Source organism: Palaemon carinicauda, chromosome 11 (genome assembly GCF_036898095.1).
Source record: "Palaemon carinicauda isolate YSFRI2023 chromosome 11, ASM3689809v2, whole genome shotgun sequence".
NCBI lineage: Eukaryota > Metazoa > Arthropoda > Malacostraca > Decapoda > Palaemonidae > Palaemon > Palaemon carinicauda.
In genome coordinates, this window is record NC_090735.1 from 136,726,714 (window position 1) to 136,739,213 (window position 12,500).

At 35.0% G+C, this 12,500-nt stretch overlaps 1 pseudogene; it reads left to right on the forward strand.

Moving 5' to 3' along the window:
• The window catches only part of LOC137649494 (uncharacterized), a 30,871-nt pseudogene extending 19,123 nt beyond the window's left edge, over window positions 1-11,748 (forward strand).
• Window positions 11,749-12,500: the final 752 nt, after the last annotated feature.

Here is a 12,500-nt window from a genome sequence, read left to right on the forward strand (position 1 = left end):
TTTATTAGAAAGATCATTCCACAACATGGTTACAGCTGGAATAAAACTTCTAGAAACGTGTGTAGTATTGAGCCTCATGATGGAGAAGGCCTGACTATTAGAATTAACTGCATGCCTAGTATTACGAACAGGGTGGAACTGTACAGGGAAGATCTAAATGTAAAGGGATGGTCAGAATTATGGAAAAATCCTATGTAGCGTGCATAGCTAACTAATTGAACATCGTTGCCAGAGATTAATATACAGATCAGGAATAAGAAAATTTAATAGACCGTAAGTTCCTGTCTAACAAATTAAGATGAGAATCAGCAGCTGAAGACCAGACAGGAGAACAGTACTCGAAACAAGGTAGCATGAAAGAATCAAAACACTTCTTCAGAATAGAGTGAGCATTGGAAATGTTAAGACTCCTGATAAGCTATTTTTTTTTTTTTATTGAAGCCAAGACAGACCTAAAGTGTTTCTCAAAAGTAAACTTACTGTCGAGAATCACACTTATATATGTATATATATATATATGTATATATATATATATATATATATATATATATATATATATATATGATTATAATCTAGTAGATTAAAACCAGTTCTGAACATAAGAATTCCTTCTTGCTGAAATCAGAGTTGGGGGGTTTTCCTTTGATAGATTTCACATCATTATTGCGTGTTTCGTACGAATGTCCCTTTGCTAAAAGATATTCATCAACACTGTATCATTGTTTCCTTGTCTCCGGAGCCATCAGTGCCATATCACTTTTAACAGCTTTGGGGACATCGTTTCTATGCAGAGATTCTTAATTCCATTTGTCAGTGCCCTTTCTCCCCCAGTCTGGAGTATTATGAAAAGGAGACTTGTGGTTATTCTTATTCTTATTTTTACTTTTTGGTAGTTATTGTTTAAATTTACTGTTTAGTAGTTGTTGTTTGGATTTACTGTTTGGTAGTTGTTGTCTGAATTCACTGTTTGGTGGTAGTTGTTTGAATTTACTGTTTGGTAGGTGTAGTTTGAATTCACTGTTTGTGGTAGTTGTTTGAATTTACTGTTTGGTAGGTGTAGTTTGAATTCACTGTTTGTGGTAGTTGTTTGATTTACTGTTTGGTAGGTGTAGTTTGAATTCACTGTTTGGTGGTAGTTGTTTGAATTTACTGTTTGGTAGGTGTAGTTTGAATTCACTGTTTGGTGGTAGTTGTTTGAATTTACTGTTTGGTAGGTGTAGTTTGAATTCACTGTTTGGTGGTAGTTGTTTGAATTTACTGTTTGGTAGGTGTAGTTTGAATTCACTGTTTGGTGGTAGTTGTTTGAATTTACTGTTTGGTAGGTTTAGTTTGAATTCACTGTTTGGTGGTAGTTGTTTGAATTTACTGTTTGGTAGGTGTAGTTTGAATTCACTGTTTGGTGGTAGTTGTTTGAATTTACTGTTTGGTAAGTGTAGTTTGAATTCACTGTTGGTGGTAGTTGTTTGAATTTACTGTTTGGTAGGTGTAGTTTGAATTCACTGTTTGGTGGTAGTTGTTTGAATTTACTGTTTGGTAGGTGTAGTTTGAATTCACTGTTTGGTGGTAGTTGTTTGAATTTACTGTTTGGTAGGTGTAGTTTGAATTCACTGTTTGGTAGTTACTGTTTTGGTAGTTGTAAAACTGGCTGTCAAAGTGATTTTGGTTAACCATCAAAGGATTTTTCTTAAACGGAATAGTGTTATAATTTTGTTTGTAATGTTATACTTTATCGTGGATGAATCGAAGATGAGCAGAATCTGTATTCATATGATGATATTCAAAATCATAATATTATTCGCTCTTGGGAAGTACAGGACTCTAAATTTAATTGTTCGGTGGTTACTTTCCTCTTGATAAGGGTAGAAGAGACTCTATAGCTGTGGTAAGCAGCTCTTCTAGGAGAAGGACGCTCCAAAATCAAACCTGGTCTTGGATAGTGCCATAGCCATGGTCTTCCACTATCTTGGGTTAATTTTCTCTTGCTTGAGGGTGTACTTGGGCAAGCTATTGTGTCTTGTTTCTCTTCCTCTTGTTATTTTGAAGTTTTCATAATTTTATCCGCGAAGTGAAATTTCCTATGGGCACGGAAACCTAGTTTAGTGGGATTTTTGCTGTCATGTTAACCCCCTTCTGTTAACTGTTGTTGTTAGTTTTGGTAGATGGATATATAAAATGAATACGTAGTGACTATTCTGTCATGGGTTCTTTTTTGTTTCATAATTCTATTCAGATTAGATCATAATTACTATAAGAAATATTTATTTTAATGTTACTGTTCTTAAAATATTTTATTTTTCCTTGTTTTCTTTCCTCACTGGGCTATTTTCCCTGTTGGGGCCCCTGGGCTCATAGCATCCTGCTTTTCCAACTAGGGTTGTAGCTTAGCAAGTAATAATAATAATAATAATAATAATAATAATAATAATAATAATAATAATAATAATAATAATAATAATAATTGAATGATATGAGTAATTGAGTTTACGGGTACCCTTGTATTGGAGTACAAAAGGAAATCGCTAAAGATACTATTAGTGAAAACGATCAGAAATAAATACATAATTTATACATAATATTCAGGTACCAAAAGGTATAGACGACAAGATATCACATTTTTAAAGAAAATTAAAGAAAAATGAGAAAAACATCGAAATCCACGGACCCCTTCAGTCGGAAACCTTCGCCTCCATTCGACCCTCTTTTATTGTTGCAAATTTCCTCTGTTTTTGTTTATTCTGTTTCCCCTTTTCAGGTTTACGCAGCTGGTGGTTCTGAGGATTACTCTTGGGGAAGGGAATTCACCAGCCACTGGGGCCCACTACGCACATACGCACTCCTGCACCAAACACGTTCACCAGGTAAGTTTGTACCCCCCTCTCTCTCTCTCTCTCTCTCTCTCTCCTCTCTCCTCTCTCTCTCTCTCTCTGAGATTTTGTTTTCCTTATCAGTTGGCCATTTGATTTTTATGTCTATATTCTTATCTAATATTTCTCTCTCTCTCTCTCTCTCTCTCTCTCTCTCTCTCTCTCTCTCTCTCTCTCTCTCTCTCTCTGATTTTGTTTTCCTTATCAGTTGGCCATTTGATTCTTATATCTATATTCTTATCTAGTCTCTCTCTCTCTCTCTCTCTCTCTCTCTCTCTCTCTCCTCTCTCTCTCTCTCTCTCTCTCTCTCTCTCTCTCTCTGATTTTGTTTTCGTTATTGGTTGGCCATTTATTTTCCTGTCTATATTCTTATCTAGTCTCTCTCTCTCTCTCTCTCTCTCTCTCTCTCTCTCTCTCTCTCTCTCTCTCTCTCTCTCTCTCTCTCTCTCTCTCTCTCTCATTATGTTTTCCTTAATGGTTGGCCATTTTAATTTTCATCTGTTTATATTTTTATCTACTCTCTCTCTCTCTCTCTCTCTCTCCCTCTCTCTCTCTCTCTCTCTCTCTCTCTCTCTCTCTCTCTCTCTCTCTCTCTCTCTCTCTGATTTTGTATTCCTTATTGGTTAGCCATTTTACTTTTTATGTCTTTTCATCTCTTGCTTGAGGGTACACTCAGGCACACTATTCTATCTAATTTCTCTTCCTCTTGTTTTGTTAAAGTTTTTATATAGTTTATTTAGGAAATATTTATTTTCATGTTGTTACTGTTCTTAAAATAATCTATTTTTCTTAGTTTCCTTTCTTCACTGGGCTATTTTCCCCGGTGGGGCCTCTGGGCTTATAGCATCCTGCTTTTCCAACTAGGGTTGTAGCTTACCAAGTAATAATGATAATAATAATGATAATAATAGTAATAAATAATTATACATTCCTCTCTCTCTCTCTCTCTCTCTCTCTCTCTCTCTCTCTCTCTCTCTCTCTCTCTCTCTCTTATTTTGTATTCCTTATCCTAATAGGTTTGATTTGCCATTTTTCTTACCTATCCCATTTCTTTACATTTGCTTTTCGATTTTCATTTTAGTAGTTTCTTATTTTTCCCTTTTATTTTGATAATTTATGTCTTTTTTAGATACATTTACTTTCATCTTTTTCATAAGTATTCTGTTCTTTTATTTGTCCATCCATTAGTTGCTTTCCTATTGTTTAATTGTCCCTACTTCTTCATTATGTATTTCTTTCTTCGCACTTAGAAATTCTTATAATTCATCTGAATTTATCATTCATTTGTTTTTCATTCGTTCTTATTTTGTTTTCACTATATTTTTGTCACTTCCTTTTATTCTTCTTATGCTCTTGTTCCTCTTTTGATAATTATAATTCCCCCAACTCAATTTTAATAATTTTTATTTCTATTTTCACTCAATCTAATTGCACGTTTATTACCTATGCATACCTTGTACCTGTTGAAAATATATTTTGTATGGGAAAGTATGTGGTTGTATGTGTCGAATACGTTGTGAGGGTTGGAGATGACAGACCATAGAAGAGTGATGCTTTATTTCTGTCTGTCTGTCTGTATAGATTGCCTTACCTTGTGTAAGACCCGGGCGGGCAAAGTACATTGACCTGTGCGGACGGCAGTGTAGCAAGGTGACTGAACTACCGCGAACAGGTGAAAAATGTGGGGAATTTGTGTTTTCTACAATTAACATTACAATAAATATGAAAGACCACGCTTGACATGTATTAATTAAATGCATATAGAAATGAAGGGAAGATTATTCTCGGCCTGACTGAATAAATAATATGTACAGAAAAATATATACAAAGATGATATTATTGCTGCAAGCGTTGTAGGACGTTGTTCTTACAACATACATACGTAAGACAAACAGTCCGTCCATCTCTGCCAAGTCATTTTGTTCTTTTTTTTCTAACTAGTGAAGACAGGAAGAACTGCATTTCACTACTTGACGATAAGCAGCCTTTGACATGGATGTAATATATAGTCTATAAGAACCTTTCCTACAAATCATGGTTCATTTCCCTCAGGACGATCTTGTTTATACCTTCTTCCAATAAGAGTTCTATTAAAAATGCCGCATCCTTCCTCAAACCAAACCCTAGATTCTTCTCGGTACGTATGTCATCTTTTACCTGTAGTTCTTCAGAAGAAACGTACCCAGTGAAGACAGCTCTTCTTCGTCTTTCTGCGTCCAAGAAGCATGATCCCCGCATTCTCTTACGAAGCGAGATGCAAACGCAACAAACCAAACGATAACATAAACAAAGAGCAATTCCTTGTTCCTCGCTTGCTCTTTTAAACTCTCAAACAATTTTCAAAGACGAGGAGGTCCTCTACTTGAGAGGACATACCCTTGAGCTACGATTGTCTACAACCACCCTTTCCCCCCCCCCCCCACACACAAGGAAAAAAAAAAACATCGTCAAATTTTTAAAGGACGCATTGAAGGGCTTTAAACTTTATTTTTAGCTGCGTTCCGATTAGAAATCCTATATATTTCCATTTATAAATTGATAGAACTTCAATAATCAATGCCTCTGGTAAGATAAGACATTAACCCTAATCATTCTGGTAGATAATGAAGATATTCCACAGAAAGGAAATTTTACAACAGAATTTAACAGCAACAATTATATTTTATTCCCATAACATGCACATTACGTATTTTCCATACGTTGAAAAAAAAATATAATAGTTACCCGTATACGTAAACTGAGCAGTAACACGTGTTAGGTCTCCAGAAACCGTTCCCCACAAGATGTCCCCCGGCCCCTTAACACCTCCCCCCCCCCCCCCCCCCCCCCCCCAGAAAACGACAAAGTGGCCCTCTCATCCAGCACTCAAGGACTCCTAATTAATCCGGGAAGGAAAAAAAATCTGGCCACTCACACCCAAGTGAACAACACTTTCTTGAGATTTTTTCGTTTTGCTTTTATCTAATTATTATTCTTTGGAAGTCTGTTTCTACAGAGCTTTTTTCTTCCAGGGCTTCGACACGAAGATCATCCATGTGGTCTCTGTTCTTTCGTGTCGTTTTCTTTTAAGGTTAAGTAGTTTATATTTTCGATGATTTCATTCTTTGTCTGTGTGGGTTTTCATACTCATTTCCGTATTAAAAGTAGACATTTTTTATTTTGAAAAACTGGCACTACAAATAAAGTAAGCCATATTTTGTAGAATATTTCTTTTCGGTTCTTAATTTAGTTAGTATTTCATTCTTGGGGAATACTTGGAGATGAAAATTAGAGAACTAATGTACGAGTTAAAAAAAAAATGGGGCATGTAAGAATATAAGAGATGGAAAATATTACAGTAACCAGACAATACCATGAAATGAGGCAGTAGGCTACCTCCCTACTTTGTTTTGCACAGTAATAAATCTTGATCCGAAATCGTCGTAGAATTATCTTTTTAGAAAGTGTTATAATAGTGATCTGAAAACTATTAAGCCTGAATACAAATGCTAGCGAAATAACTGATAATGATACAGAGCAAAATATTAATTGGAAAGAAATTTTTTTTTTTCACACACCAAGGCCCGCCTGAACAGACCTTTAGTGTTTGGTGGAGGGCGAGAAATAAACCCTTAAAAGTAAAAGTAATATCCTGCCGTGAAGCATATTTCCGACAAATTATATCTGTCGATTTTTTTCAAATGATTCCCGACTCATTACTCTCAACTTTATGAAGTCCATCTTAGGAAAGTGGACTAGCGCTAAAAGGTAGACTTATAACATTGCAATTAGCAAATGAGAACGCGTTTAAAATTTTCCTAAATGCAACAAGAATCTCTGTAGTTGAAATGCGCCAAATTTGTCGGCAAGAGGGCGCATATGTTCATATCCAATAACAGCAATAACAACAATGCAGTTGTTTCTAGTCCACTGCAGGACAAAGGTTTCAGGTATGTAAATTCATGTAGTATTCATTACGTTTCAAATAGTTATTTGTCCAAGACTTGTCAGATCCGCACACACGTCACACTTGTAGCATTTAATCCTCCCTTACATAAACTGTCATTTATTGTGTATGTACGTACTTACGTTCTTCTGGTTGATCACGGCACATTGAAATGTTTAAAAGTTGCTCTTGAGCGGCAGAGATGAGAGATGGATTTCCATCAGCAGACAGGGTCCCCTTTTTACCCAATTAAGAACCAAGGAAGACCAGGCAGTGGCTGCTGAGGATTTAGTAGGTAGTTCACATGAGTCCACCAGACATACCTAGGTTGCAGATTTCCCCATGAAATATGTCAAGTCGAAAGCAGAATGCGAGAAGCCGACGTTCCCAAGGCCACCACAACCTGTCCCTTCTTCGATTTAAGCGTCCCATTGCACAATAAGCCTTTATCCCACATACATTGCACATGCAATTAATCTAGACATTTTATCCATTATTTTGTATTTATATGAGTAAACAGTATCTACTTCCATGAAGTAATAGCTTAACAATTAAGTAATACATTTCAACCTTTGTTTTCTAAACTCTTCCTTTCCATATTTTTTGCTGAGGCGGTAGTACCACTTGTATTAGTATTAGAGAATCCCATTTCTCAATGCACCATTTTTTTTTATTTAAATTTCTCAAAAACAACCACAAACTTTTTCACTAACACTGCTTTCCCATTCCTTTAGTCGCCTGTTCTCGAATAATATTTATTCCTATAGTCAATTATATTTAGTGAGGCAGATTTGCACTGACTCGCAGGGGTGCCCTTTTAGCTCGGAAAAGTTTCCTAATAGCTGATTGGTCGGAAGTATTTTTGTCCGACCAATCAGCTATTAGGAAACTTTTCCTAGCTAAAAGGGCTCCCCTGCCAGTCGGTACAATTCTGCCTCACTAAAAAGAATTGACTATAGTATCCTTTATAACTTTCGTCGTACCAATGTTCAAACCTTTTACCTTCATCAATCCGTTTTCATTAATGATCCATTTTGCTTTTCTGACCTTAAAAACTTTAATAAATTTCCTCAGTCTCTGGGTCTTCTCTCCATCGTCAATTAACATGTTAACCAGCCTTCTTACCTTCTTACCTTTTACATACTCTCCTTTTATCTATCAAATTTGAAATTATAGAGCTTGCTTCTTTTCAGGTTAGTTTTCCCCTTCCATCCACGGAAAAAAAACTTGAGTTACTTTCCCTAAACTTCCTCAACACCTTTAGCACTTGACGTTATCATGTATAACAATCTTCTCAAAATCTCCAAGAGCATCACGCAGAGTCTTCAGTTTACCTTCAAGTTTATTTTATTATATTATCGCAGAATTAATTAGTTCCCCGTGCAATATCCTCTCATGAATCTTCACTTTTAATGTTATTAATTATCAATACTTGCTAAGCTACAACCCTAGTTGGAAAAGCAGGATGCTATAGGCCAAAGGGCTCCAACAGGGAAAATAGCCCAGTGAGGAAAAATAAAATTTTCAAGAAGAGTAGCAACATTAAAATAAATATCCCCTATATAAACTATAAAAACTTTAAAACAAGAGGAAGAGAAACAAGACAGAACAGCGTGCCCGAGTGTACCCTCAAGCAAGAGAGCTCTAACCCAAGGCAGTGGAAGATCATGATACAGAGGCTATGGCTCTACCCAAGACTGGAGAACAATGGTTTGATTTTGGAGTGTCCTCCTAGAAGAACTGCTACCCTTAACAAGAGGAAAGTGGCCACTGAACATTCTTCCCATATAAAGTCTTATGCCTTCAATTAACCTTGCTTGATTAGGGCTTACCGAAAATCTTTCCAATTACCCTTAAACATATAGAAAAATAAGACAAGTCATATAGTTTTTTTTAATTATTAATATGTTAAATAGAGAAGGATTATAACCAATCTCTCCTTTTCCAGGCCTCATTAAGTGGAGTTCATCAATCGCATCCAACTTCTTATGATGGTTCCAATGGCGAGCTACAGCGGACAATCTTCGGTGCTCCCTGCGACGTTTCTCCTCCCTTCTCTTGGAAGGAACTTCACCATCGTTACCTCGGATGCCAGAACACGCCAACGGCCATTTGGGTGCGTTCGTTCCCACCGCATTTTTCTCCACCTACTGTTTCAGACATCACCGATGAATTCTACCTGCCTGAGATGGATTTCGTGGAATACTGAGATATACATCAAAACTCCAGTGTAGTTTACGGATGTGTGCGTGTACGAGAGTGAGTGAAAAAGAGATAGATAGATAGATTCTGTCGATAGAGAGATAAATAGATAAATCTGTAAACATTTAAGCCAGTTGGATTTTATCCTTAGAGGAGTTAAACTGGGCAGAGTAATTTTAGAACTGTGAATAGTTCATAAAGGTAAAATATATAGCCATAAATGAAAAACAATCTTTGACCAGTCTAAAATTATCCTCACAACCTTGAAAAGAGACCTGAATCTTTACTCAAGAGCTTTAATTTCTTCTTTATTTAAACCATTGCGTAAGAGTGTACGTCTGTATGTATGTGTTTTAGAGAAAAAAAAATGTGTTATATAATCGTACTTAAATAGATGTATCATATTCTTTCCAAACCCGATGTAAGCGCGTCACATATGCACCATGTTAGGGTTCCCTCCATATTCATAGATATAAGATGTGTGTAGTTCATTACAGCAAGAAGTCTGACTTCTCCCATTTTTAGTTTATAATACTCACGTGAAAAAGATATTTAATGTCAAGGCACTTTACGACGTTCTTCTTTACCTAATGTAAGTAACTCGCATTACTTATCATTTGTTTTCATAATACTTCATCGTGATGTAGGTGATTATTATTCTGGTTCTTGGAGACGGAAGGAGTAATGTTTACCTATGATTACCAAAGTAATTCCTCGCTATTTTTCCTTCATGCTGAACAGGGCGTTTATTTCCCATCTCTTTAAGAAAACCCACCCGGTGAAATTCTATTTCATCTCTGTGTATAAGATTTAATATACATTTTCCCCATTTCATTTTAGCTTGTGGATTTATACGAAAACAGCAAGTCTAATTTTTTAGCATCTCATTTACTTAAGTACTTAGTTGTTGGTAAAAAATTTTAAGAATTTAATACGTGCACAAACATGCGTAAAAACATACGCAATCACTATTTGCTTGGGATCTTTATGTAAATTACGCCGAATATACATAGATTTCATCAACGTTACAATAGATAACATTACAAAGATACGTTGTTTTGCGTTTGTTTTATTAATTCTGATAACCACTCAAGATACCTTTTTGAAATTGGTTATAAAGGTAGCGGAGAATAGGTTTAGTGAACAAGTAACTTCACCGAAACAGTCAATGATGTTTTTCCCTTATCTTTAAGCCTTTTGTATTTCAGGCGGTCATTGGAAATCCTGTGATGTGTTTCCTCATTAAAACTAATATTCATTGCCAAGATTTCTTCTCCTAGATAAACTAATTTAAAGCTAACTGGGTACCAAAGAAACTTCTTTTATGTCAAAGATCGCTGTCGTAGATTGTACCACAGTAAAAGCACTGATGTATGTTTTACGTCAACCAATCAATGTTGTTAATTCAAAGGACATTATTTTTCTTTACTCTAAAGTTCTAAATGTTTTACTAAAATAATTTAGCAGTTTTTTTTACTGTGACTGCCGTACCACTAGTTTCCGATATAACCCCAATACTATTTTTTAGGTTAGGTTGTGTTGGGTTAGGTTAGGTTTGAATTTACTTAGCCTAACCCAACCCAACCTAACCTACCTAACCCAACCCCCAAAAAACCGTATTGGGGTTATATCAGAAATTAGTGGTGGGGCAATAACAGTTAAGTACCGTTTTTTATACAAATCATTCTGTCATAAATTCGCTCCTATAATTATTTCCCCTTAATCTAGTGCGTTTCTTAGGTTCATCTAACATCGTTTTTTTTTTTTTTTTTTTTAATGCTCTTCATTTTCATAATCTCCATCATCTGTAAACTCTAAAGAACAAGAACTATTATTTCAGCATCACACAGAACTCTCAGCAACCTATTTTTTTTTCACTTACTTAACCTGCCCATTTTTGTGATGTCATAACAATGGAAATGGTATTTTGATCCAAAATTAGACAGATTTGAACTAAAGAACCAAGACTACTTTCGTTAGGCACACATCTGGTGTGTATTAGAGGCAAATCTGTTATTTACATATTTAAAATACTCAATTAATCCTTAAGAGATTTGTATATATGACACCAAGTTACTTTAGATAAATCTACATATATTAATGCTAATTTTGTTAGAATAACTTGCCCATAATAATAACTATTTCCTCAATATGAATTAATTTCCCAGACTTTTATGAACTTTGTTATTTTAATACCTCACAGTATCTTGTATATAGAAAATTCAGGTATTCTGTTGATGACTTTGTAAATAGGATCATAAGTTACGTCTACCATTTCCTCTCATCATATTCATTCAGATTACGTAGTTCATGTAGCGAGTTTACTTATGGCCTAAACACAGACACTGAATCTTCAAGTAAGGTTTTAAGCGGCTGTTGTTTGTAATAGAAATATTATTATTATTAGTATCACAGATGTCACTGTAGTTTAATTGTCTTACGGAGGGTTAATACAATATACTTGTTGCCAGAGTATTGGTCTAAATTATTAAGTCTTCTCTTTGATTTCGAAATTTCCCTTGGCATTGATAAAAATACATAAAAACAATGTGTAATGAATGAGGTAAGTGGATTTTTTTTTTCAATTAATCCATCCAGTGTTGATTTGAGATACATTTCAATGGTTAATGAGACAACATTGATTAGGATGGTCTGCTAAGTATGAATGAAATAGTAATTGTGACCTATGCAGTGTAAGTACCCTAGTAACGTATGTCAATATAGTCTTCCTTTCACCATACTCCTGTTTTTTTTTTTTTTTTTTTCTTTTTTTTTTTTTTTTTTTTTTTTTGCAGTTAATAATCAGACAATGTTTGGTACAAAAGAACGTTTGATTGCCTAAAATATTTGACCTTGATTTTCCTTAGAATTCATGCGAGTATATTTAAACAAAGTTAACCCATCACAGATTCGAATTATAACCGGTTTGAAAACTGTAGGAGACATGTTTTACAAATAACAAATATTTGATTTTAAGAAGGATGTTAAAATAACAAGCAATCAGCATCCATAAAAACTAAATAGGGAATGGATTGGATTCGTTGTAAGACGAAAGGTCACAAAAGTATAATTTGCATGTTAGGTCATGGTAAGTTATATAGTTTCTAAAGCCATTAGATGTAATTTTATCTAGATTTCCACACTTAAAAGGCCTTCATTCTTGCAGACCACAATCTCCTTTGGCAGCAAATAAAAAAAAAAAAACACTTTAAATTCTTATAAGTCAGCGCTAAAATTGTCGATATATGAACAGTGAATTAGTTTTTAAAAAATTAATTCCAGGTTTATCAATGTCATTTTTCCTTTACTACGCAATTCTTGTAATCACAGGATATACAATACTCAACAATAAAAGTCATAATGGATCCGTCTTTTCTTGTCCTTCATTTCATTATTCCCCGTTGGGGTGAATTGTCATTTTACCTTCTGAAAATGGGTCACAACGATGAGCATAATTGAGAGCCATTAGAAACGTAACGACTTAAAATCTCATTTTTTTCCCAATTCCC